Below are 22,935 nucleotides of genomic sequence, written 5' to 3' on the forward strand. Positions count from 1 at the left end.
TCAGGAACACAGACGACATCTTTCCTGACTGTGGGTGACACTCCCCAGCATGAGAAGTGTTTGCCAAATGAATCCGTGAATGGTTGTGCAGAAGAAGGTGCGCTCCAAGAGGGTTTGTTTTATTCCTGTGTCTATATTGTTTTATTCCTGTGTCTCAGCAATATCCAAAAAGAGCCAGGCACAGTGAGTGCCCATTACACATCTACTGAATGGATCAAAAAATGGTTTGGGCCAGGTGCGGTGGCTCACAGCTGTAATCCCAGCACTTTGGAAGGCTGACATGGGAGGATTATTTGAGCCTAGGGGTTCAAAACCAGCCTGGGAAAGATGGAAAGACTCCATCTCTACAGAAAAAATTTTTAAAAATTAGCCAAGTACAGTGGAGTGCACCTGTAGTCCCAGCTACTCTGGAGGCTGAGGCAGGAGGATCACTTGAGCCTGGAAGTTCAAGGTTACAGTGAGCAATGATTGCGCCACTGCACTCCAACCTGGGAGACAGAGTGAAACTTTGTCTCAGTAGAAAATAAATAAATAAATAAATGAACAAATATTTTTAAAATTTAAGAAAATGAATGATTTTGGGGCTCAGTGAGGTGGTGGGTCCTGTGGGACATCCAGATGGAAGAGCAAACCTGAAAGGTGGCCCAGAGGCCAGGACTAAGGATCAGGAAAGCCACAGGTGGATCCAGGACAGTGGATGAGACACACGAGGTGGATGGGAGTGGGGGTGGTAGGGTTGAGTGGGGGACAGGAGACCAAAAGACGACCACAATCCCCCCCATTATCCCTGGAGGGATACATTCCAAGATCCCCAGAGGAGGCCTGAAACCATGGAGAGTACTGAGCCCATATATACTATGCTTTCTCCTATACACCCATACCTGTGAAACCATTTCATTTATAAATTAGGCACAATAGGAGATGAAAAACAAGAGATGAACAAAAAGAACAATGATAACATCATGTTCATAATTTCACAGATAGATCTGTTCTTATCATAGGTCTTAGCAACCTCAGCATACAATTTTTTTCTTTTCTTTTTTTTACAAATTCAACTTTTATTTAGTTTCAGGGGTACATGTGCAGGTTGGTTCTACAGATAAATTGCATGCTTGGTATATAGAGGGTTTTGTCACCCAGGTAATAAGTACCATACCCAACAGGTAGTTTGTTTTGGTTTTTGAGGAACAGTCTCACTCTGTCGCCCAGGCTGGAGTGCAGTGGCATGATCTCGGCTCACTGCAACCTCTGCCTCCCGGGTTGAAGCAATTCTCCTGCCTCAGCCTCCCGAGTAGCTGGAACTACAGGTGCCCACCACCGCACCCGGCTAATTTTTGTATTTTTAGTAGAGATGGGGCTTCACCATGTTGGCCAGGCTAGTCTCGAACTCCTGACCTCAGGTGATCCGCCCGCCTTGGCCTCCCAACGTGCTGGGATTACAGGCATGAGCCACCCAGCCAGGCCCCAGTAGGTAGTTTTACAGCTCTCACTCTCCACCTTCGAGTAGGCCCATTTCTATTATTCTTTGCATCCGTGTGCACTCAATGTTTAGCTCCCACTTTTGATTGAGAACATGTGGTGTTTGGTTTTTTGTTCCTGTGTTAGTTTGCTTAGGATGATGGCTTCCGGCTCCATTCATGTTGCTGCAAAGGACATGATCTCATTCTTTTTTACTTTTTTCCCTAGAGCGCTCAGCAGATTTTCTTCGTTTCTTTTTTTTTTTTTGAGACAGAGTCTTGCTCTGTTGCCCAGGCTGGAGTGCAGTGGCATGATCTCAGCTCACTACAACCTCCGCCTCCTAGGTTCAAGCAATTCTCCTGCCTCAGCCTCCCGAGTAGCTGGGATTACAGGTGCGCACCACCACGCCTGGCTAATTTTTTTTTTTTTTTTTTGAGACAGAGTCTTGCTCTGTCGCCCAGGCTGGAGTGCAGTGGTATAATTTTGGCTCACTGCAACCTCTGCCTACTGGGTTCAAGCAATTCTCTGCCTCAGCCTCCCGAGTAACTGGGATTACAGTCACCCACCACCATGGTTGGCTAATTTTTTATATTTTTGGTAGAGATGGGGTTTCACCAACTTGGCCAGGCTGGTCTTGAACTCCTGGCCTCGTGATCCACCCGCCTTGGCCACACAAAGTGCTGGGATTACAGGAGTGAGCCACCATGCTCAGCCTAATTTTTGCATTTTTCAGTAGAGATGGGGTCTCACCATGTTGGCAAGGCTGGTCTTGAACTCCTGACCTCAGGTGATCCACCCACCTCAGGTGATCCACCCACCTCAGCCTCCCAAAGTGCTGGAATTATAGGCGTGAGCCACTGTACCCAGCGATTTTCTTCTTTTCCTATTGAGAACTTTTACCTTTTCATTTAAAGGAAGCAATTCACAACTTCTCTTTGGCATATCTGAATTGCTAGCATCACGAATCTTGTTCTTTGGGGCCACAGTTAAGTCAGATAAGGATTTCTTGAACACAAGCACTGCAAAACTGTGATGGTTGATTTGATAACTGGCAGGGCTACTACGTGATTACGGGGTAGTGAAAACTAGCGTGGGTACATTGGACAAAGGGAGGATTCACACCCCAGTCAGCTGGAGATTTCATCACTGCTCACAATGGGGCGCAATTTAATAATAGGTGCTCGGTAAACATTTTAATGATGGGGTTAATAAGGGGTGGAGCAGGGACTCGAACCTGCATCTGTAAGGCTCTTTTCTGGCTTTTAACAGCCACCCCTGAGCTATGTGTACCTGGCCCTCCCATGTCACTGTGTGCTCTTTTTCTAGAGACAAGGTCTTACTCTGTCACCCACCCAGGCTGGAGAACAGTGGCATGGTCATAGCTCACTGCAGCCTTGAAACTCCTGGGCTCGACTGATCCTCCTGCTAATTTTATTGTTTTTTGTAAAGACAGGATCTTGCTATGTTGCCCAGGCTGGTTCCTCATCTCGTGATCTGCCTGCCTCAGCCTCCCAAAGTACTGGGATCACAGGCGTGAGCTATGCTCTTGTCTTAGCGGTTGGAAACTCAGGATCTGGTTTTGAGAAGGGATAAATGATGACAGGTGAGCTGAAGAAAGAACTGGTGAAAAAACAGCAGCTCAGGGTGGTCAGGACTCAGAAATGCCTGTGGTGGACCCACTGTGGGAGCTACAGGTGGACAAATGTACACACTTTGGGATGCGCTAAGATACCCCCTGGAATGTCTGCTGAGATGAATTCTGAGTATACGCTTGGCTCCTGCTAGAGGGTTGAACTGGACTTCCTGACTGCTCACCAGTCCCATGCCAGGCTCCATCGGATACATTTATTTATTTATTTATTTTTTCATTTTATTTGATTATAAACCACCTTTTGAAAATATCTAATGGATTTCAACCCCCAAAAATGTGCTGAGCTACCCAGGGCTACCCAGCACTGCCACTGCCCCTTCAGCTCTCTCTACCCTCTCTACCCTGGCGCCCTCTCTCCTTCACTCCTGTCACTGGCTCACCTGGGCCCTGCCTCCCTGGCCTGGGTGGCATTAACAGCCTCCAATGGGCTTCTCTGCCACCAGCCTCCCCATCTTCCTGGCCAAAGGAGTGAGCCTTCCAGCAAAGCCCCAACCAGATGCCCCTCCTGCTTATACCCCTCTCATGGCTGCTGAAATCCCTGGATAAAGTGCAAAGCCCTCTCTGAGGCCTCAAGGCGCCTCAGAACACAGCCCTGTGCCCCATCTGGCTTCATATCTCCACCATCCCTCCTGGAGCCAGTCCTACCATGATGAAGACAGTTGGCCCCACCACACTGAACTGCTTGCAGTGTCCCTACACACATCACCAAGTAGAGGCAGGCCCTGCCACTCTGGAGTCCTGTGATATAGGCCCATAATACTTACTTCTCTGTGCCTCAGTTTCCCCATCTGTAAATTGGAGGTAATAACAGAACCTACCTGGCAAACTTGCAGGGAAGGCTTCCTGGGCCAATGCCCAATAGGGTGTGAGCTCTTGGTACGCCTGAGCTGCTGTTATTAGTAATTCTGTCATCACTGGGCTGGTGCCTACTTCTCAAGGTTTTGAGGGAGAACAATAAGAATTACTACCAGGGGCTAGGCGCAGTGACTCGCGCCTGTAATCCCAGCACTTTGGGAGGCCAAGGCAGGTGGATCACCTGAAGTCAGGAGTTCGAGACCAACCTGGCCAACACGGTGAAACCCCGTCTCTATTAAAAATACAAAAATTAGGCAGGTGTGGTGGTGGGTGCCTGTAGTCCCAGCTACTCCGGAGGCTGAGGCAGGAGAATGGCGTGAACCTGGGAGACAGAGCTTGCAGTGAGCCGAGATCACGCCACTGCACTCCAGCCTGGGCAACAGAGCAAGACTCCGTCTCAAAAAAAAAAAAAATTAGTACCAGGATCTCTGGGTCTCCCCACATGCAGGGCATGAAGAGGTTAGCCTCAGGCAGGAAGGCAGCACAGGCTGGCTCCAGGGGATAGGCTGGCAGGCGGCCAGGTAGCTCCTACCTGAAGCCCAGGTGCTTGTGCATGTGCTTAATGCAGTGTCCATGGGATGAAGGGGTCTAGGTGGGCTTCAGACATGTTGCAGGATGGGCAGAGGGTGTGCTACCCCCTCATGGCTAGCTGAGCAGCCATCACTCTGGCACAGATGAGTGAGACGCTGTGCAGGGTAGCCTGGCTGGGCACGACCAAGTGGGTCTGCAGGGGGGGAGCGCCGGCACCGGAGCTCTGATGTCTATGGGAGAGGTGGTGCCATGAAGGCCAGCAGGGCCCATGGAGGCAGGCTCCACTGTGCATGGGATGGAGCATCCCCTTTAGCTCATGCAGGCCTCCGGAGAGTTTACCCACATGGTCCAGCCACACAGCAGACGGGTATATGCCTGAAATGCAAGGATATAAACATGGTTTACTAGCACGAAGAGATGTTCGCCACGCATCATTGCTAAGAAAAGAAAAAAGGGCCGGGTGTGGTGGCTCACGCCTGTAATCCCAGCACTTTGGGAGGCCAAGGCGGGCAGATTATGAGGTCAGGAGTTCGAGACCAGCCTGGCCAACATGGTGAAACCCTGTCTCTACTAAAAATACAAAAAATTAGCCGGGCGTCGTGGTGGGCACCTGTAATCCCAGCTACTCAGGAGGCTGAGGCAGGAGAATCACTTGAACCCAGGAGGCGGAGGTTTCAGTGAGCCGAGATTGCGCCACTGCACTCCAGCCTGGGAGACAGTCAGAGACTCTGTCTCAAAAAAAGAAAAGAAAAGAATAGAATAGAAAAGAAAAAAGTAGGTTTGAAAACTTAACATACAACATCCAAAACGTGAAAACAACTCAAACACCTGTCAACTAATAAATGGACACAATGTGGTCTATCCAGACAAATGGAGGGTTATTCAGCCTTGCAAAGGAATAAAGCACTGACACATGCGACAGCATGGATGAGCCTGGAGGGCATTATGCAAGGCAGAAGAAGCCAGATACAAAGGACAAATATTGTGTGATCCCATTCATATGAAATGCCTGGAGTAGGTAAATCCATAGAGACAGGAAGCCCATTGCCAGGGAGTGGGGAACAGAGGGTGGGGAGTGGCTGCTAACGGGAACAGGGTTCCTTTGGGGTGATGAAAATGTTTTACAACTAGGGAGGTGATGGTTCCAAAATGTTATAAATGTCCTCAATGCCACAGAGTTGTACACTTTACAATGAATACTTTTATATGAATTTTACTTCAATTTTTAAAAATTAATAAATCGGCCAGGTGTGGTGGCTCATGCCTGTAATCCCAGCACTTTAGGAGGCTGAGGTGGGCGGATTGCTTGAGCCCGGGAGTTCAAGACCAGCCTGGGCAACACAGGGAGACCTCATCTCTATAAAAAATTAGTGGGGCTTAGTGGCGTGTGCCTGTAGTCCCAGCTACTTGGGAGGCCATGGTGGGAGTATACCTTGAGCCTGGGAAGCAGAGGCTGCAGTGAGTCAAGATCACACCACTTCACTCCAGCCTGAGCAACACGGTAAGATCCTGTCTCAAAAAAAAAATTAACGCATAAAAGATGAGACCATGCAGTATAATTCCAGTTTTGTAAGTACACACAGACAAACACAGACCCACATGTTAGCAGGAGTGGGATCATGGATAACATTTACATTCTTTTTTTGCTTATATACATTTCCTAAATCATCCACAATAAAAATGAAGAAGGAAAAAAAAAGTTTTTAAAATATTTGGCAGAGTGCGGTGGTTCACGCCAGTAATCCCAGCACTTTGGGAGGCTGAGGAGAGTAGATCACTTGAGGTCGGGAGTTCAAGACCAGCCTGTAATCCCAGCACTTTGGGAGGCCGAGGCGGGTGGATCACTTGAGGTCAGGAGTTCCAGACCAGCCTGGCCAACATGGTGAAACCCTGTCTCTACTAAAAATACAAAAATTAGCTGGGCATGGTGGCGTGCACCTGTAGTTCCAGCTACTCAGGAAGTCAAGGCAGGAGAATCTCTTGAACCTGGGAGGTGGAGGTTGCAGCAAGCTGAGACCGTGCCACTGCACTCCGGCCTGGGCTACAGAGCGAGACTCTGTCTCAAAAAATATATATAGAGAGAGTACCTACTGTATACCCAGCTTCATGTGAATCCAAGCAATAATATCTGATATTGGCACAGCCCTTGACAGTCACAGAATACCTTCAACCCCTCAGGAAGCCATTTCTGCATCCTCAGTTTCTAGGTGAGACAATTAAGGCTCCATCAGGTAAAGTCACTCTGGGCCCTAGGCCTGGACACCATGAATGCATGGACAGGTGAGAATAAAGAGACACCCCCAAGAACTACAGATGCAAAGCAAGATTGCTTTTTCTTCCTGTTTTTTTAGAGAAAGAGTCTCACTGTGTCACCCAGGCAAGATCATAGGTCACTTTAACCTCAAACTCCTGGGCTCAAGTGACCCTCCCATCCAGCCTCCTGAGTAGCTGGGATTATAGTGCATGCCATCTCTGCCATCTCACCCAGGTGCCCAGCAGTATTTCTCCTCTTTTTCTCTTTTTTCTTTCTTCTTTCTTTCTCTTTTTCTTTCTCTCTCTCCTTCCTTCCTTTCCTTTTCTTTCTCTTTCTTCTTTTTTTTTTTTGAGACAGAGTCTCGCTGTTGCCCAGGCTGGAGTGCAGTGGCGCGATCTTGGCTCACTGCAGGCTCCGCCCCCCGGGGTTCACGCCATTCTCCTGCCTCAGCCTCCCCAGTAGCTGGGACTACAGGCGCCCGCCACCTTGCCCGGATAATTTTTTGTATTTTTAGTAGAGACGGGGTTTCACTGTTAGCCAGGATGGTCTCGATCTCCTGACCTCGTGATCCGGCCGCCTTGGCCTCCCAAAGTGCTGGGATTACAGGCGTGAGCCACTGCGCCCGGCCTTTCTTTCTTTCTCTTTTTTCTTCCTTTCTCCCTTTCTTTCCCTTTTATTTATTTATTTTTTTGACAGAGCCTTGCTCTGTTGCCCAAGCTGGAGTGCAGTGGCACGATCTCAGCTCACTGCAATCTCCACCTCCTGGGTTCAAGCGATTCTCATGCCTCAGCCCGCTGAGTAGCTGGGACTACAGATGTGTGCCACCACACCTGCCTAATTTTTGTATTTTTAGTAGAGACGAGGTTTCACCGTGTTGGCCAGGCTGGTCTCGAACTCCTGACCTCAGGTGATCCACCCGCCTCGGCCTCCCAAAGTGCTGGGATTGTAGGTATGAGCCACCATGCCCGGCCTATTTCTTTTTGTTGTTGTTGTTGTTTTGAGGAGTCTCACTCTATCACCCAGGCTGGAGTGCAGCAGTGTAATCTCAGCTCACTGAAACCTCTGCCTCCCGGGTTGAAGGCATTCTCATATCTCAGCCTCCTAAATAGCTGGGATTACAGGCACCCCCCACCACACCTGGCTAATTTTTGTATTTTTAGTAAAGACAGGATTTCACCATGTTGGCCAGGCTGGTCTCAAACTCCTGACCTCAGGTGATCTGCCCACCTTGGCCTCCCAAAGTGCTGGGATTATAGGTGCGTGCCACCACGCCTGGCCCCCAGCAATATTACTTATAAGCCTCTAGTGCATACTGGGCCCTCCTGGGACAATCTTCTTATTCCCAACAACAGCTCACACTCATGCACACTTCTGAGCCTTTTTCTAGGCTGGACACCTGGCCTGGAAGGTCTTCCTGCCACTCCCCACCCCACCTCACCCCCACCAGCCTGTGAGCTTCCTCATCTGGGAAGCCTCTCCTGCTTTGAAGCCAAGAACACTGTGGAAGGAGTTTCTCCCAGCCCTAAGGATGGGTCTAAGAAAGGAGGTGCCTAGGAGAGGTCCCCACAGGCAGGAGGCCTGTAGCACCCCAGACTCAGCTGGGCTCCTGCTAACCATTTCAGAAATACAGATTTTCAGAAAAAGTTTGTTTTTTCTCTTAACTATAAAAGTGACACATGCTTGTGGTTTAAAAAAAAAGGCTGAATGCGATGGCTCACGCCTGTAATCCCAGCACTTTGGGAGGCTGAGGCGGGTGGATCACAAGGTCAGGAGATCGAGACCATCCTGGCCAACATGGTGAAACCCCGTCTCTACTAAAAATACAAAAAATTAGCCGGGCGTGGTGGCAGGTGCCTGTAGTCCCAGCTACTCAGGAGGCTGAGGCAGGAGAATCACTTGAACCCTAGAGGTGGAGGTTGCAGTGAGCCGAGATTGTGCCATGAACTCCAGCCTGGCAACAGTGAGACTCCGTCTCAAAAAAAATAATAATAATAAAAAAAAAAGGTTGAGGCCGGGCTCAGTGGCTCACACTTGTAATCCCAGCACTTTGGGAGGCCGAGGTGGGTGGATCACCTGAGGTCAGGAGTTTGAGACCAGCCTGGCCAGCATGGTGAAACCCCATCTCTACTAAAAACACAAAAAATTAGCTGGGTATGGTGAGATGCACCTGTAATCCCAGCTACTTGGGAGGCTGAGGCAGGAGAATTGCTTAAACCCAGGAGGTGGAGATTGTAGTGAGCTGAGATTGTGCCACTGCACTCCAGCCTGGGCAACAGAGCAAAAACTCTGTCTCAAAAACAAACAACAAAAAAGGTTGAAACAGAACCAAACCCCTCTGCTCTCATCTCACAGAGGTCATCCCTGAGTCAGGGTGGCAGTCCCTCCCCGGGGGGGCAGAGGAGAGTGCCTATGGTTGAGGCTGGGGACTCTGCAACTGGGGGTACCAGTATTAAATCAACATCTGCTGATCCCATGGGCCTTGGACAGGTTTTTTGGCTTTTTGGAGGCCACTGTCAAGTGGCAAGTATAACAGGACCTCCCCACAGCAAATTAAAATCTGGCATGTGCACATATAGTGCTTGGCACAGGGCTCACATGAGAAACCCACTTTCTGGGTGATGGCCGTTGTTCTTGGTAAATCTTACATCCTCCCATAGCAGCTAGAAAAGTCCTGGGCAGTCTGAGATCCATAAAGCCTGCCGGACTGCATAGGTAATACTCAAAGTGACAGTAACAAAATGTAGCCAAGTCCTGTGTTTGGCGCCCTCCCCATGGTCTGTGTGCTAGGTGTGCCGGGGTCCTGGCCCGGAGAGTGCCCTCTCTCCCCTGCCCCTCACCTGCCCCTGTGCCCCAAGCCTGTCCCTCGGAGGCTTCCCTGACCCTGGAGCAGGCCCATGGCAGGTGCTGCAGGCAGTGTCCTCCCAAGTACTGCGAGAAGCTTTTACTCTGTAACCTTCCCAAGCTCCCAGCGACTGTAGTCTTCTCCTGGCAGGGACTGCAGAGGCTCAGCCTGGTGCTTGGGCAGGCTGCCTCTCTTGTCCTCCTTCTGGCTCTGCAGGATGCAGCTCCTCTCCAAGGCCAGGGCAGGATGCCCAGGGCCAGGTGATTGCAGCATTCTTGTCCTCATCCTTCAAGACCACCCCGAGGACTGAGCTCCCCATTCACCTCACCTGAGTCCCTTCCCCATCTGAAATCAAGGGTCTTGGGTCTGAATCTTTCCTAAGATTCTGATGAGAATCGTAGTCACTATTTCTAAAGAATACTCACATACACACAACACACAATTTTGCATAAAACTTTACCAGCTACTTCTCCCACCAGGTTTGTCATGAATCGGCCAGGTAAAGGATTTCCACATTTCAGGAGCTACTGCTATTTGCAAAAAGCAAACTGCAAAACAGAATGTATAGTGTTCATCTTTTAAAAAAATAAATTTTAACATATACTTATAAATACATAGAAAAATCTGAAAAAATCTGTGTAAGTGGCTCTAGTGCTTATCTCTAGACAGTGGCTTTCAAGAGCTTTCGTTGTACACCTCAGGCATTTTTGTGTATGAATTTTTTTATTTTTGAGACAAGGTCTTCCTCTGTCACCCAAGCTGGAGCACAGTGGTGTGATCACAGCTCACTGCAGCCTCACCCTTCTGTGCTCAAGCAATCTTCCCACCTCAGCCTCCGAAGTAGCTGAGACTACAAGTGCACAATGACATGCCAGCTAATTTTGTTCTTTTTTAGAGATGGGGTCTCACTGTATTGCCCAGGCTAATCTGGAACTCCTAGGCTCAAGCAATCTTCCCACCTCGGCTTCCCAGAGTGCAGGGATTACAGGCATGAGCCACCGTACCCGGCCTTAATATAGTTTTTTTTAACATGCGTGTTACTTTTAGGAATTTCTTTCCCATTTAAAATAGAATCCTATAATGTTATCACCGTCTCAAATTCTCCAGGCCACTGATCCTTCTGTTGAGCAAACGGAGTCGACCATCATCCCAGAATAGTAATGAGGACTCCAGCTTCTGAAGTTCAATCTACAATTGATCAATCTGACATTTACATTTACCACTGGGTTCTTCTGGGAAAGGTATTAACCTATCTAGACCTCCGATTAGCCTTCAACGTGGATTAGTTGCAGTTCCTAAACTTCAAAGGGTTTTTTACTTAGGTAAAAAGGAAAAAAAAAAAGATCAGTGTGTTTTGTTAATTTTTTTTTTTTTTTTTTTTTGAGATGGCGTCTCGCTGTGTCGCCCAGGCTGGAGTGCAGTGGCGCAGTCTCGGCTCACTGCAACCTCTGCCTCCCAGGTTCATGCCATTCTCCTGCCTCAGCCTCCTGAGTAGCTGGGACTACAGGCACCTGCCACCACACCTGGCTAATTCATTGTATTTTTAGTAGAGATGGGGTTTCACCATGTTAGCCAGGATGGTCTCAATCTCCTGACCTCGTGATCCACTCGCCTCGGCCTCCCAAAGTGCTGGGATTACAGGCGTGAGCCACCGTGCCCGGCCTTGTTTTTTTAATTTTAAAGAAAATACTCGAGTGAGTCAGGCTCTCAAGGACCCTGCCTGAGTCCCCAGTGGAAATGGTTCGTCTTAGGGCTGCATCATTTGCCTCAGCCAACTTCTTACCAAATGGAGGGTCTCAAGGTGGGCCCCCAGAAGGTCCTTGCAGGGCTGGGAGCCCAGAGGACAAATATGGCTAATGGAATCCAGGCTGGACTCTTACATCTGGCACCAGTTCAGCAAATGAGGATATAAAAAACCAGACATCACCTCATCACTGTCTCATCAAAAAAGGAGACTTTCTCGCTGCACATTCCTGCAGAGGACAAATTCCTGCTCATGTATTGCTTGGGAAGGAGCAAGAGCAGAGTAGGGAATCTGAGGAGTTCTCCCCTTCTTGGGAATGGGAGTGCAGCCCAGGTCATCACAGCAGCCCTGAGACTGGCCTCTTGGTAACCATGACAACCTCAGCTCCCAGGCACTGTGTGGACATCTGACATGCGGAGACCCTCCTCCACTCCTTCCTACAACTCTGAAGAAGAACCCAGTTCTGCAAGGTGAGGGGGCTTGTCTGAGGTCACTGAGCTGCGGTTGGGACTTGCCCCTGTCTGACGAACTCCAGCGCCGACGCTCTCAGCTTCCCAGGAGCGAAGAGGCCTGTGGTCTAAGCGCAGCTCTTCTCAAACTGCATGTGTGAGCTTGGGCAGGTCTAAGACCCCTTCTGAGTGCTTCAGTATCCCTCTCAGGATGTCCAGAGGAAAACTCCAGGCTGCCCCACCTCTTCCTCCAGGAAGTCTGTCATCAGTTTACACGTTGGACTTTCCTGGAAAATTTAGAACACAGGGCCGGACAGTGTCAGAAAAATAACTAAAAGGCACAAACACAACCCTCACAGTTGCGTAAGACCAGACAGTCTAAAAGCTACAATAGGCGCGGTGGCTCACGCCTATAATCTAAGAACTTTGGGAGGCCGAGGCAGGTGGATCACGAGGTCAGGAGTTCAAGACCAGCCTGACCAAGATAGTGAAACCCCGTCTCTACTAAAAATACAAAAATTAGCTGGCAGTGGTGGCAGGTGCCTGTAGTCCCAGCTACTCAGGAAGCTGAGGCAAAGAACTGCTTGAACCCAGGAGGCAGAGGTTGCAGTGAGCCGAGATTGCACCACTGCACTCCAGCCTGGGTGTGACAGAGCTACAATAGGAAGGTCCCCACAGTTCCAGATCCCCAATGTGCTCTCTCTAGAATCTGATGGCCCCATTGGATCCCCTGGCCCTGCCTGCTCAGGCCACCTGCCTCAGGGTCCTCATGGCTTCTCCTCCTCTGATCCCACCCTGAAGGATATGGGGTCCCCTCATGCCCCTCACCCTGTAGCCTTCTCAGGACTCCTCAGCAGGGCTCCCCAAGGACAATGTAAACAGCCAAACTAGGCTAAGATGGTGGACTCAAGGGAGTGGAGCCTTTGGTGTTTCAGGAGAATCTATAAATCCAGATTTTTATGCTAAATCGCCCAGTCATTTCATGTTGACAACTATAACCCTCATTTGCCATATGATGTTTCTTCTTTTTTTTAGAGACAGGGTCTTGCTCTGTCACCCAGGCTGGAGTGCAGTGGTGTGATCATAGCTCACTGAAGCTTTGAATTCTGAGCTTAAGCCATTCTCCACCTCAGCCTCCTAGTAGCTGGGATTACAGGTATGTATCACCATGCCTGGCTAATTTTTAAAAATTTTTTTGTAGAGATGAGGGTCTTGTTATATTGCCCAGGCTGGTCTCAAACTCCCGGCCTCAAGTCATCTTCCCGCCTTGGCCTCCCAAAGTGCTGAGATTTCAGGCATGAACCACCATGCCCTGCCTGCTGTATGATTCTATATCCATTTGCTGTCCCTCCTCTGCTCACCATCTGGAAAGGTGGGGGAACTAACCGCTGCAAACTACATTTCCCAAGCTCCTTTGCAAACCAGCATTGATTATGTCCAGCCAATGGGAGGCACTGAAGGGAGACTGGCAGGTAGAAGAGGCCCGAGTTTTTCCAGCCTTTGGGCAGTGGCTGGGTCTTCTCCAAACTTCCAGTTCCCTCCAGACAGACCTCTGTGGTCCCAGGCCATGGGTTTGGGTAACCCACTTCTGTCCAGCCTCCTGTTTGGCTTTTCAAAATTTCCCCCACTGGACGCCCTGAAGTGGGTTCTGTTTTTCTGACTGATAGGGCAACTAATTCAAATCCTCTTTTTTTTTTTTTTTTTCCATATTTAAAATGGCTGTGTAAGGCCGGGCATGGTGGCTCACGCCTGTAATCCCAGCACTTTGGGAGGCCAAGGCCTGTGGATCACTTGAGGTCAGGAGTTCGAGACCAGCCTGGCCAACATGGTGAAATCTTGTCTCTACTAAAAATACAAAAATTAGCCGGTGTGGTGGTGCATACCTGTGATCCCAGCTACTTGGGAGGCTAAGGCAGGAGAATTACTTGAACCCGGGAGGCAGAGGTTGCCATGAGCCGAGATCACGCCACTGCATGCCAGCCTGAGCTTATAGAGCGAGACCCTGTCTCAAAAAAAAAAAAAGATTGTGTAAATGATGGGCAAGAAAAAGAAAAAGAAAAAAATCTATAACACAAAACTGACCATTTTTACCATTTTAAGTATACAGGCCAGTGGTATTAATTATATTCAAAATATTACACAATCATTACTACTATTTCCAAATCAAATCCCTTTAATGTCCTTGGTGGTTCTGCAGGCCTGTGGATGCCTGCTTGCCACCTCTGATTTGCAGATGGCAAAGACCCCCAGCCAGGTGCAGTAGCTCACACCTGTAATCCCAGTAATCCCCACAGTTTGAGAGGCTGAAGCAGGAGGATCACTTGAGGCCAGGAGTTCAAGGCAAAGACCGTCTCATGCATTCTCTCCCCTGAGCATCCCAAATCCCATGAGGTTAATGGGGAGAGGGATGATCACCCTAATTTCATAGACGAGGGAACTGGGCTCAGGCAGACCCAGGGCTCCTATGTAAGAGGTGAACCCCAAAGGCCTGGTTCCCAGCCCTGTGCTCTATCTGTGCCCCACCCAGCCTCCTGGTAGCCTCCTCCCCACCCTCCAAACCTGTGCACGTATTCACTGCTGCCCTGCCCTCCACCAAAGCTACCCTGGGCAACAGGGTGGAGGTGGGAGTCCTGGTTTCCTATTGGACATCAGAAGACTGGACACCAACAAGAATAACAACAACAGGGCCGGGCGTGGTAGCTCACGCCTGTAATCCCAGCACTTTGGGAGGCCAAGGTGGGCGGATCACCTGAGGTTGGGAGATCAAGACCATCCTGGCTAACACCGTGAAACAATGTCTCTATGCAAAATACAAAAAAATAGCTGGGCATGGTGGCACATGCCTGTAATCCCAGCTACTCAAGAGGCTGAGGCAGGAGAATTGCTTGAACCTGGGAGGCAGAAGTTGCGGTGAGACGAGATCGTGCCACTGCACCTTAACCTGGGCAACAAGAGCGAAACTCTGTCTCAAGAGAAAAAAAAAAAGAGTAACAACAACAACAATCCCCCAAATATTTATGCACACAGGGGAAGGGACTGGGTCAGAGTCCTGAGCACAGGCTCCAAGGGTCTTGTGTCTCTGCTTTTCAGGGGTCACAGGGAAGTCTAGGGTGGTGGAAAAGCCCGAAGCCTCCCTAACTATAACACTCCAGTCACCACTTCTGGAGCGCTTACTGCATTGTCCAAGCAATTCCAGGTACTGTCTCTTAATCTTCAGAGAAAAGAGGCTGCTCAGGGAGCTATTATGCCCACTCGGTTCCCAGCAGAAAGGGGTGGAGCCAGCATTCCTGCCCTGCCCTGCCCTGCCGTGATGTGCCCTGTGCACCCTGCCTGCCCAGTGCCTCCTCACTCTGGCCCCTGCCTTTGCTGGGCTTGTTTCCCCACACTGGTCCCCTTCTGTGAGGAATAATAAAGCAAGTGTCAGACTGCCTGAAGGGAGGCCCCCTCAGCCCAAAGCAGCCCTTCACCATTGTAGCCCCGCTAGGCTGTGGGCCTGAGCCCAGCCTCTGCTGCAGCCTGGGGAGCAGAGTCAGGCAGGCAGCTCTGTTGAGGAGGCACAGCAACAGCGGGAGGGGACCCGGGACAGGGAGGGGACCCAGGATGGGGGGATGGAGGCCTCTGGTGGCCCGATATCTTTGCCAGGACATGGTGGGCCCTGTCCAATCCCTGAGCAGCCCCGAGTGAGATGGGCATCCCACAGGCCTGGGTTTAAACCTGGTTCTAAATAACACACGCTGGGTTTGTCTGGGAACACACACACTGCTGAGAAGGACACCTGAGGATCAGATCACCCCAGCTGCTTCCCTAGGAGGATTTGGGTGGCTGGGGACAGAAGAGAAGGGAGATTTTTCACTGTCTACCCTTTGCGCCTTCAGACTTTTGAACCATTAATAAATAATTCAAAAAATTTAAGCCCTGGTTTGGTAAACCCTTCTAGGAGCTTGTTCTGAAATGGAGGCCATTCCAACAAATGCCAGCTCTGTCACCACTAGCTCTGTGAGTTGCGAAAATCATGTCACCTCTCTGTGCCTCAGTTTCCTCCTCTGTGAAACAGATACTAGAACTTGTCCACTATTCACAAGGTTATGAACGATCAAGATTTGGTCATCTAACCAGGCATGGTGGCTCATGTCTGTAATCCTAGCACTTTGGGAGTCTGAGGCAGACAGATCACTTGAGGCCAGGAGCTCGAGACCGGCCTGGCCAACATGGCGAAACCCTGTCTCTACTAAAAATATAAAAAATTAGCTGGGCATGCTGGCACACATCTATGATCTGAGTTACTCAGGAGGCTGATGTGGGGGGATTGCTTGAACCAAAGAGGCAGAGGTTGCAGTGAGCCAAGATCATGCCACTCCAGCCTGGGCAACAGAGCAAGCCTCCATTAAAAAAAAAAAAAAAAAAAAAGGCCGTGCACGGTGGCTCATGCCTGTAATCCCACAACTTTGGAAGGCTGAGGCGGGTGATCACCTGAGGTCAGGAGTTTGAGACCAGCCTGACCAACATGGAGAAACCTTGTCTCTACTAAAAATACAAAATTAGCCGGTTGTGGTGGCGCATGCCTGTAATCCCAGCTACTCGGGAGGCTGAGGTGGGAGAATCACTTGAACCCTGGGAGGCAGAGGTTGTGGTGAGCTGAGATCGTGCCATTGCACTCCAGCCTGGGCAACAAGAGCAAAACTCTGTCTCAGAAAAAAAAAGATTTGGCCCTTCAAAATTCCCCAGTGATCTCCTCTGTACCACAAATGGTGCCAGGCACAGTGGGTGTCAAGGTGAGGATGACGGGCTCACAGTCTGGTAGAGGAGGCAAACACATGAACAGATGCTTGCAACAAGACTGATGAGTGCCGGACAGGGGAAACTGAGAGAGGCCAGTGGAGGAGCCTAACCCAGCCTGGGACAGGAAGGGCATCAAGGAAGGCTTCCTGGAGGAGGTGATGCCACAGCTGAGTCTTTTTTTATTTTTCAAGACAGGGTTTCACTGTCGCTGCCCAGGCTGGAGTACACTGGTGCAATCTCGGCTCACTACAGCCTGACCTCCCAGGCTCAGGTGATCCTCCTGCCTCACTCTCCTGAGTAGCTGGGGACTACAGATGCTGACCACCACACCTGGCTAATTTTTGTATTTTTTTGTAGAGACAGGGTTTCAATCATGTTGCCTGGGCTGGTCTTGAACTCCTGACCTCAGGTGATCCTCCCACCTCGGGCTCCTAAAATGCTGGGATTACAGGTATGAGCCATTGCACCCGGCCATACAGCTGAGTCTTGAAGGCTGACTGTCAGTTTGTTGTTCAGTCAGAGGAGAAAGGGAGTCAGGAAACGGGTGGGGTGCAGTGAGCAGCAAGAGTGAATGCCAGAGTGGGGATGCAATGGTGCTTCCAGATAGAGCAGGAAGCAGGCTGGTGCTGAGGGCGGTGCGAAGCTGAGAAAAGGCGTTTGCCATGGACTTGACAGGATGGCCCGGCTTCAGACCTTGATTCTACCATTTATCAGCTGTGTGACCTTGAGCAAAAATGATGTGACCAGTGCTTACCCTGCAGGGTTGTCATGAGGATAAAAGCAAGTTAATGCATGTAAGGTGCTTAGAACTGTCCTCTGCAGACCCAGGTGCAGAGTGGCCATCAGGAAGATGCTGGCTAGGCCGGATGCGGTGGCTCACGCTTGTAATCCTAGCACTTTGGGAGGCCAAGGTAGGTGGTTCACCTAAGGTCAGGAGTTCAAGACCAGCCTGGCCAACATGGTGAAACCCCATCTCTACTAAAAATACAAAATTAGCCGGGCATGGTGGCGTGCACCTGTAGTCCCAGCTACTTGGGAGGCTGAGGCAGGAGAATCTCTTGAACCTGGGAGGCAGAGGTTGTAGTGAGCAAAGATTGCGCCACTGCACTCCAGCCTATGCAACAAAGCAAGACGCCATCTCAAAAAAAAGAAAAAAAAAAAAAAAAGTAGACTCAGTTCCAAGGCAAAAGACTTGGGAGGTGGTGGGGCGATGTGAAGGAAACTCAGAAGCATGGATATCAGTGAGGATACCTTCAAGATCATTTAATGTGCAAATAGCAAACCTGAGGCCCAGAGAGGTTCCATAAGCCACTTTAGGCCACCCAGCCCACCCATGGCAGGGCTGGGATGGAAGTTTGTCCTTCTTCTCAAGGCACAACCTGCCCTGATGTCCCAGGTGCCGGTGGTTGGGGACTGGGGGTGTGGTGGGGTGGGGTTGCAGGCTGTGGCCTGAGGCAACCTGACTGTCTGCAAACCAGCACCCAGAAAAAAACAGGCCAGGAGTGGTTTGCAAGCAGTTTTGCTGGAGAGAGCCCAGAGGGAGCCATAAATCAGGCACTGTGGCTACTGGTTGGGAGCAGGGACTAGCATCCAGCAGGGATGCCTGCCCCCCATCTGGGCCCTTCGCCCACCACAGTGACAGGGATGCTGCAAAAGCTGTGGAGGCCCAGGCCAGGTCCCCAGCCCTGCTGCAGCTCTGCAGGGGGACGAATGCGGGAGGAGATGCTGAGTTGGGCTCAACTGGCTCTAGCCGCAGAGAGAGCAGAATGCCCAGAAAGGCTGGCTGGGGGTAGCCTGTTGACCTTACCCTGCAGCCAGGTGGAAGGAGAGGACAGGACAGGAGGGAGGCTTCAGTCTCGGGCTGGCCAGAGGGTCATGCCTTCTGCAGCTGGGCCTGAAGAAATGGGGGCAGGAAAGGGGCCCGAGCCTGAGGAGCCTACAGCTTCTTTGGGTGCGTGGGCTGGGTCTGAAAAGGGAGCATCCAGGCTCCACCCTGGGAGTTGGTTGATGCTCTGGGGCAGGGGCAGGGACAGGAGAGCTAGCCCTGACATAATTCACCATGTGACAGGTTAGCCAAGGGGAAGGGAAAAAAGGCACCTGATGGCTGATGATCATATTAATCACAGCCATAGTGACGACAATGGTTCCTGTGTATTTACTATAGATGCTATGCCAGCCACTGTGAGCCTCAGCCCAACCCTAGCAGGGAGGTACCATTTATTCCCCTTTTTACAGATGAGGTAATTGAGGGCCAGAGTGATGAAATGATGGCCTGCACAGCTAGGGGTGCTCCAATCAGCCCTGGCAAACCCTTGCGTGTCCCTTCTCCAGGGCTCTGAGCTCCAGGCAGGCTGGGGCACAGGCTCTTGCGGTCCCTCCTCTATCTCCTGCATAGTGCCTTGCACACAAACCACACTCGGTACGCAACCATGAGCAGATACGTGAAGTCAGCCCCTCTGGGTGCAGACGGAGAGAATATCCAAACCCCCCACCACCCTTCTCTACATCTGGCCATGTAACTATATCTAGCAAAGCCCATGGTCTGATCTGAGCAGCACAGTGTCCAAAGAGGTGGCCAAGGCCTGGAAAATCCCCCCCACCCATTTCACAGATGAGAAAACAGGCTCAGGGAGGTTATGTAGCTTGCTTGGGGCCCCCAGCCAGCTAGTAGTGGCCCAGGCCCCTTCCCCTTCTCCCGGAACCTATCAGCCCTCTCTGGAGGAGGGCTGGAAGAGCCGCCAGAAGTAAATAACACCAGTGACAGCCAACATTTAGGGAGTGTGGAACATCTTGTCTGAACCTCTTGGTTTTTTAATAACAGCTTTATTGAGAGATAATTCACATCCCATACAACTTAACCATTTAAAGCAACAATGCCATGTTTATGGAGTTGTGCAACCATCACAATCAATTTTAGAACATTTTTATCACCCCAGGCCAGGCACGGTGGCTCACACCTGTAATCCCGGCACTTTGAGAGGCCAAAGCAGGCAGATTACTTGAGGTCAGGAGTTTGAGACCAGCCTGGCCAACATGGTGAAACTCTGTCTCCACTAAAAATACAAAATTAGACAGGCATGGTGGCATGTGCCTGTAGTCCCAGCTACTTGGGAGGCTGAGGCAGGAGAATTGCTGCAACCTGGGAGGCGGAGGCTGCAGTGAGCCAAGATTGCAACACTGCATTCCAGCCTGTGTGACAGAGTGAGCTCTGTCTCAAAAAAAAAAAAAAAAAAAAAAAAAAATTTTCATTACCCCAAAAAGAAACCTCATACTCTTTAGCTATCACTCCCCAAGTCCCTTATCCTCTCAGGTTTAGGTAGCCACTAATCTATTTTCTGTCTCTACAGATTTGCCTATTCTGGATATTTCATATAAATAAAGTCATATAATAGCCAACAACCTTTTGAACATGGTGTGATTATCACCCCATTTCCCAGATGGAAGTAATGAAACTTAGACAGATGAAACCCTTACCTAGGGGCCCTTAATGAAGCAATGCCAAAAAGGATTCAAACTGAGACCTTCCTGACCCCAAGGGCCTGCTCTTTGTCACCAGTTAAGAGAGCCTTGGAGCAAAGGAGCAGCTCTCCCCGACCCTCCTTCTCTCCTCCCCGAGCCCAGGGCCCCATCCCCACATTCCTCCATCACCCCCAGAGGTTCTACCAGAAACACTCCAGGACCAGGGAACCCATCCAGTTCTTTCCCCACTCCTGCTCTCAATCCTTCAGGCTGCAGCTATGCCACCTCCTTTGAGAAGCTCTCCCCGGCTGCTCACCTTTCTTGGTACCCCCGCTGCTCATATACATTTGTCCATAGAAGATCGGGCAGCCTGGCCTCCTGTGTGTGTGTGTGGGAGCCTAAGGCCCTCGGTAAGGTGTCTGGGGTTGGCCAGTGAGGCCAGGCAGAGCCCTGGGGCCCAGGGCCAGATCTCTGACTTCCTCACCAGTATTCTTCCTCTGGCCTGTTTCAAACAGGAAATGCTCCAGCTCCAACAAAGCATAGGGAGCACTGTGCTGTGAGCCTGGGTGCCCGGGTGGTGTCCTGGCTCCATGGGAGCCGACACACAGCCACATCCCCTTTGAGGAGGCTCCACCAGGCCCGCATCTCCTCCATCCTCACCCCATCCTGTGAAGTGGTCCCATCAAGGAGAGGGGGTAAACTGAGGCTCAGCAAGGCTAGTGGCCTACCCAAGGCCACAGGCACTGAGCCAGGACTCCCCTGCTGACTCCCAACTTGCCCCCCACCACATGCTGGGTCAGGAGCCCCAGTTTGAAGCTCTCACAACCCCTGGACCTGCCCCCTCTATCAGTTCTTACAAAACTGGCCCCAAACTTGCTGGGGAGCTGGGAGCCTGTCTTCTTCATGGCTGTATTCCCAGTGCAGGGTGGGGTCTGAAACTCATCTTAGGAAATGTCTGTTGAATGGATGAGACGGAAGAAGGGAAGGACCAGGTGCCGTGGCTCATACCTGTAATCTCAGCACTTTGAGAGGCCAAGGTGGGAGAACTGTTTGAGCCCAGGAGTTCGAGACCAGCCAGGCAACATGGTGAGATGGGGTGTCTCTACCAAAAAATAAATAAATAAAATAACAAAATTAGCCAGGCATAGTGGTGTGCACCTATTGTCCCAGCTACTCGGGAGGCTGAGGATGAAGTGGGTGGATTGCTTGAGCCCAGGAGGTCAAGGCTGCAGTGAGCTGAGATTGCACCACTGCACTCCAGCCTGGGCAACACAGCAAGTCTCTGTCTCTATAATGAACGAACGAACAAACGAACGAATGAAAGAAAGAAAGGAAGGAAGGAAGGAAGGAGAAGAAGGGTGGAAGAAAGGGAGAAATGGGGATGGGATCTAGTGAGCAGGTCTTCTGACTCCTAAATCAAGAACTCTTTTGACATTTTTGGGTCTTATGCCTCTGGAGAATCACCTACACAATCCTGCAGTTTTGGGGGTTCCTGATCCCTTGTACAGGTCCGCAGTAGTCGAATCCCTATACTGCTCATTGAGAACCCTGTACCCTATGCCACTAAACCCTGTCTTGAGGACACAATTGATGCAAATGCACTTCATAAAAGCCCAAAGCACGGCACACACTTCAGTTAACTCATGTGGAACCACAAGGATGCGCTGAGCCATAGTCCCCGGCACACACTACAGGAGTCCTAACACCATTCCTCCGCCTTCCTATTCTCAGCGGCCGCTGCCCCTCCCCAGGAGCTGCTGCCAGCCAGAGACATGCTAGAATGCCCATTAATGCCCATTAATGCCACTTTAGGCCAGCAGCTAGTGTTGGCAACCTGAGAGATGGGGGCTGCATGAGTCCTAACTCTAGATCCTCCACTGACTCAGCAGGATCCTGCCTCTCCTCCCCTAAAACCATCTTAGGGCATAGAGATGAAACAGCATTGAAACCTTTTCTTATTTTTTTCCTGAGAGTCAGTATGGATACTGGGAGGTGCAAGTGTCCTGGACAAAGCCTAGAATGTGAGCCACAGCCCCTCCACCACCTTGCTCTGCGGCCTTGGCAGGTCACTTTCTTTCTCAGTGTTGATATTCTACTCTGTAGAGGACAGTGACCTTGCACAGCTGACAGAGTTGTTGCAGACACCATGTATGTACGTGGTGCACAGCAGGCAGGTGCCCACCATGTAAAAGATGACAAAGCTGTTTATTACTCAAGATTTAAACTGTGAGCCTGGGTGCAGTGGCTCACGTTAGTAACCCCAGCACTATGGGAGGCCGAGGCGAGTGGATCACTTGAGGCCAGGAGTTCAAGACCAAACCAGGCTGGCCAACATGGCGAAATCCCACCTCTACTAAAAATGCAAAAATTAGCTAGGCATGTGGTGCATGCCTGTAATTCCAGCTACTCAGGAGGCTGAGGCATGAGAATCACTTGAACCTGGAAGGCAGAGGTTGCAGTGAGCTCAGATTGTGCCATGGCACTCCAGCCTGGGTGACAGAGCAAGACGTTGAAAAAAAAAAAAAAAAAAGATTTACACTGTGAACATCAATCACTGTCCCATGACTTCTTTCTACTTATCTATCTTTTCAGTCAGGATCATCCAGAAAGCTGAGCTGGTCATCATTTTAACTTCCTGACTATACTGCTTGGGAAGCCTCCTTCCCTCAAGACAACCAGAGAGAATATAAAAACCTGGGGGAAAAGAAACAAATTTTGATTGAGCCAATTTTCAATCCCCCTTGCTTCCACCAAGGCACCAGAAAGAACCCCTAGAGCAAAGACCCTGGCCAGCTGTGATGGAATCAGGAAAGTGCTGGGTCCAGTTGGGCCTGCCTTGAATGTGAGATGTACAGTCTTGTAGTTCAGTATTCCTCCTGCAGAGCCCATCAGACCTGAGTTCAAATCCCAGCT

General features: G+C 50.4%; 1 long non-coding RNA gene across 4 annotated transcripts in view; it reads right to left on the reverse strand.

Annotated features, from left to right (window-relative positions):
• LOC115836002 overlaps nucleotides 1-22,935 on the reverse strand; it is a 32,589-nt gene that overhangs the window by 4,453 nt on the left and 5,201 nt on the right. For 2 of the 4 annotated variants that reach the window (XR_004030996.1, XR_004030995.1), the window contains exons 2-3: nucleotides 11,375-12,071; nucleotides 4,331-4,870 (exon numbers count right to left, since the gene is read on the reverse strand). This is a non-coding gene — a long non-coding RNA (uncharacterized LOC115836002). Of the gene's footprint in view, nucleotides 1-4,330; nucleotides 4,871-11,374; nucleotides 12,072-21,030; nucleotides 21,067-22,935 lie in introns of those variants that run through there. The other 2 variants (XR_004030997.1, XR_004030998.1) reach the window with 2 other exon arrangements.

The sequence above is a fragment of the Nomascus leucogenys genome, chromosome 7b (genome assembly GCF_006542625.1).
Source record: "Nomascus leucogenys isolate Asia chromosome 7b, Asia_NLE_v1, whole genome shotgun sequence".
Classification (NCBI taxonomy): domain Eukaryota; kingdom Metazoa; phylum Chordata; class Mammalia; order Primates; family Hylobatidae; genus Nomascus; species Nomascus leucogenys.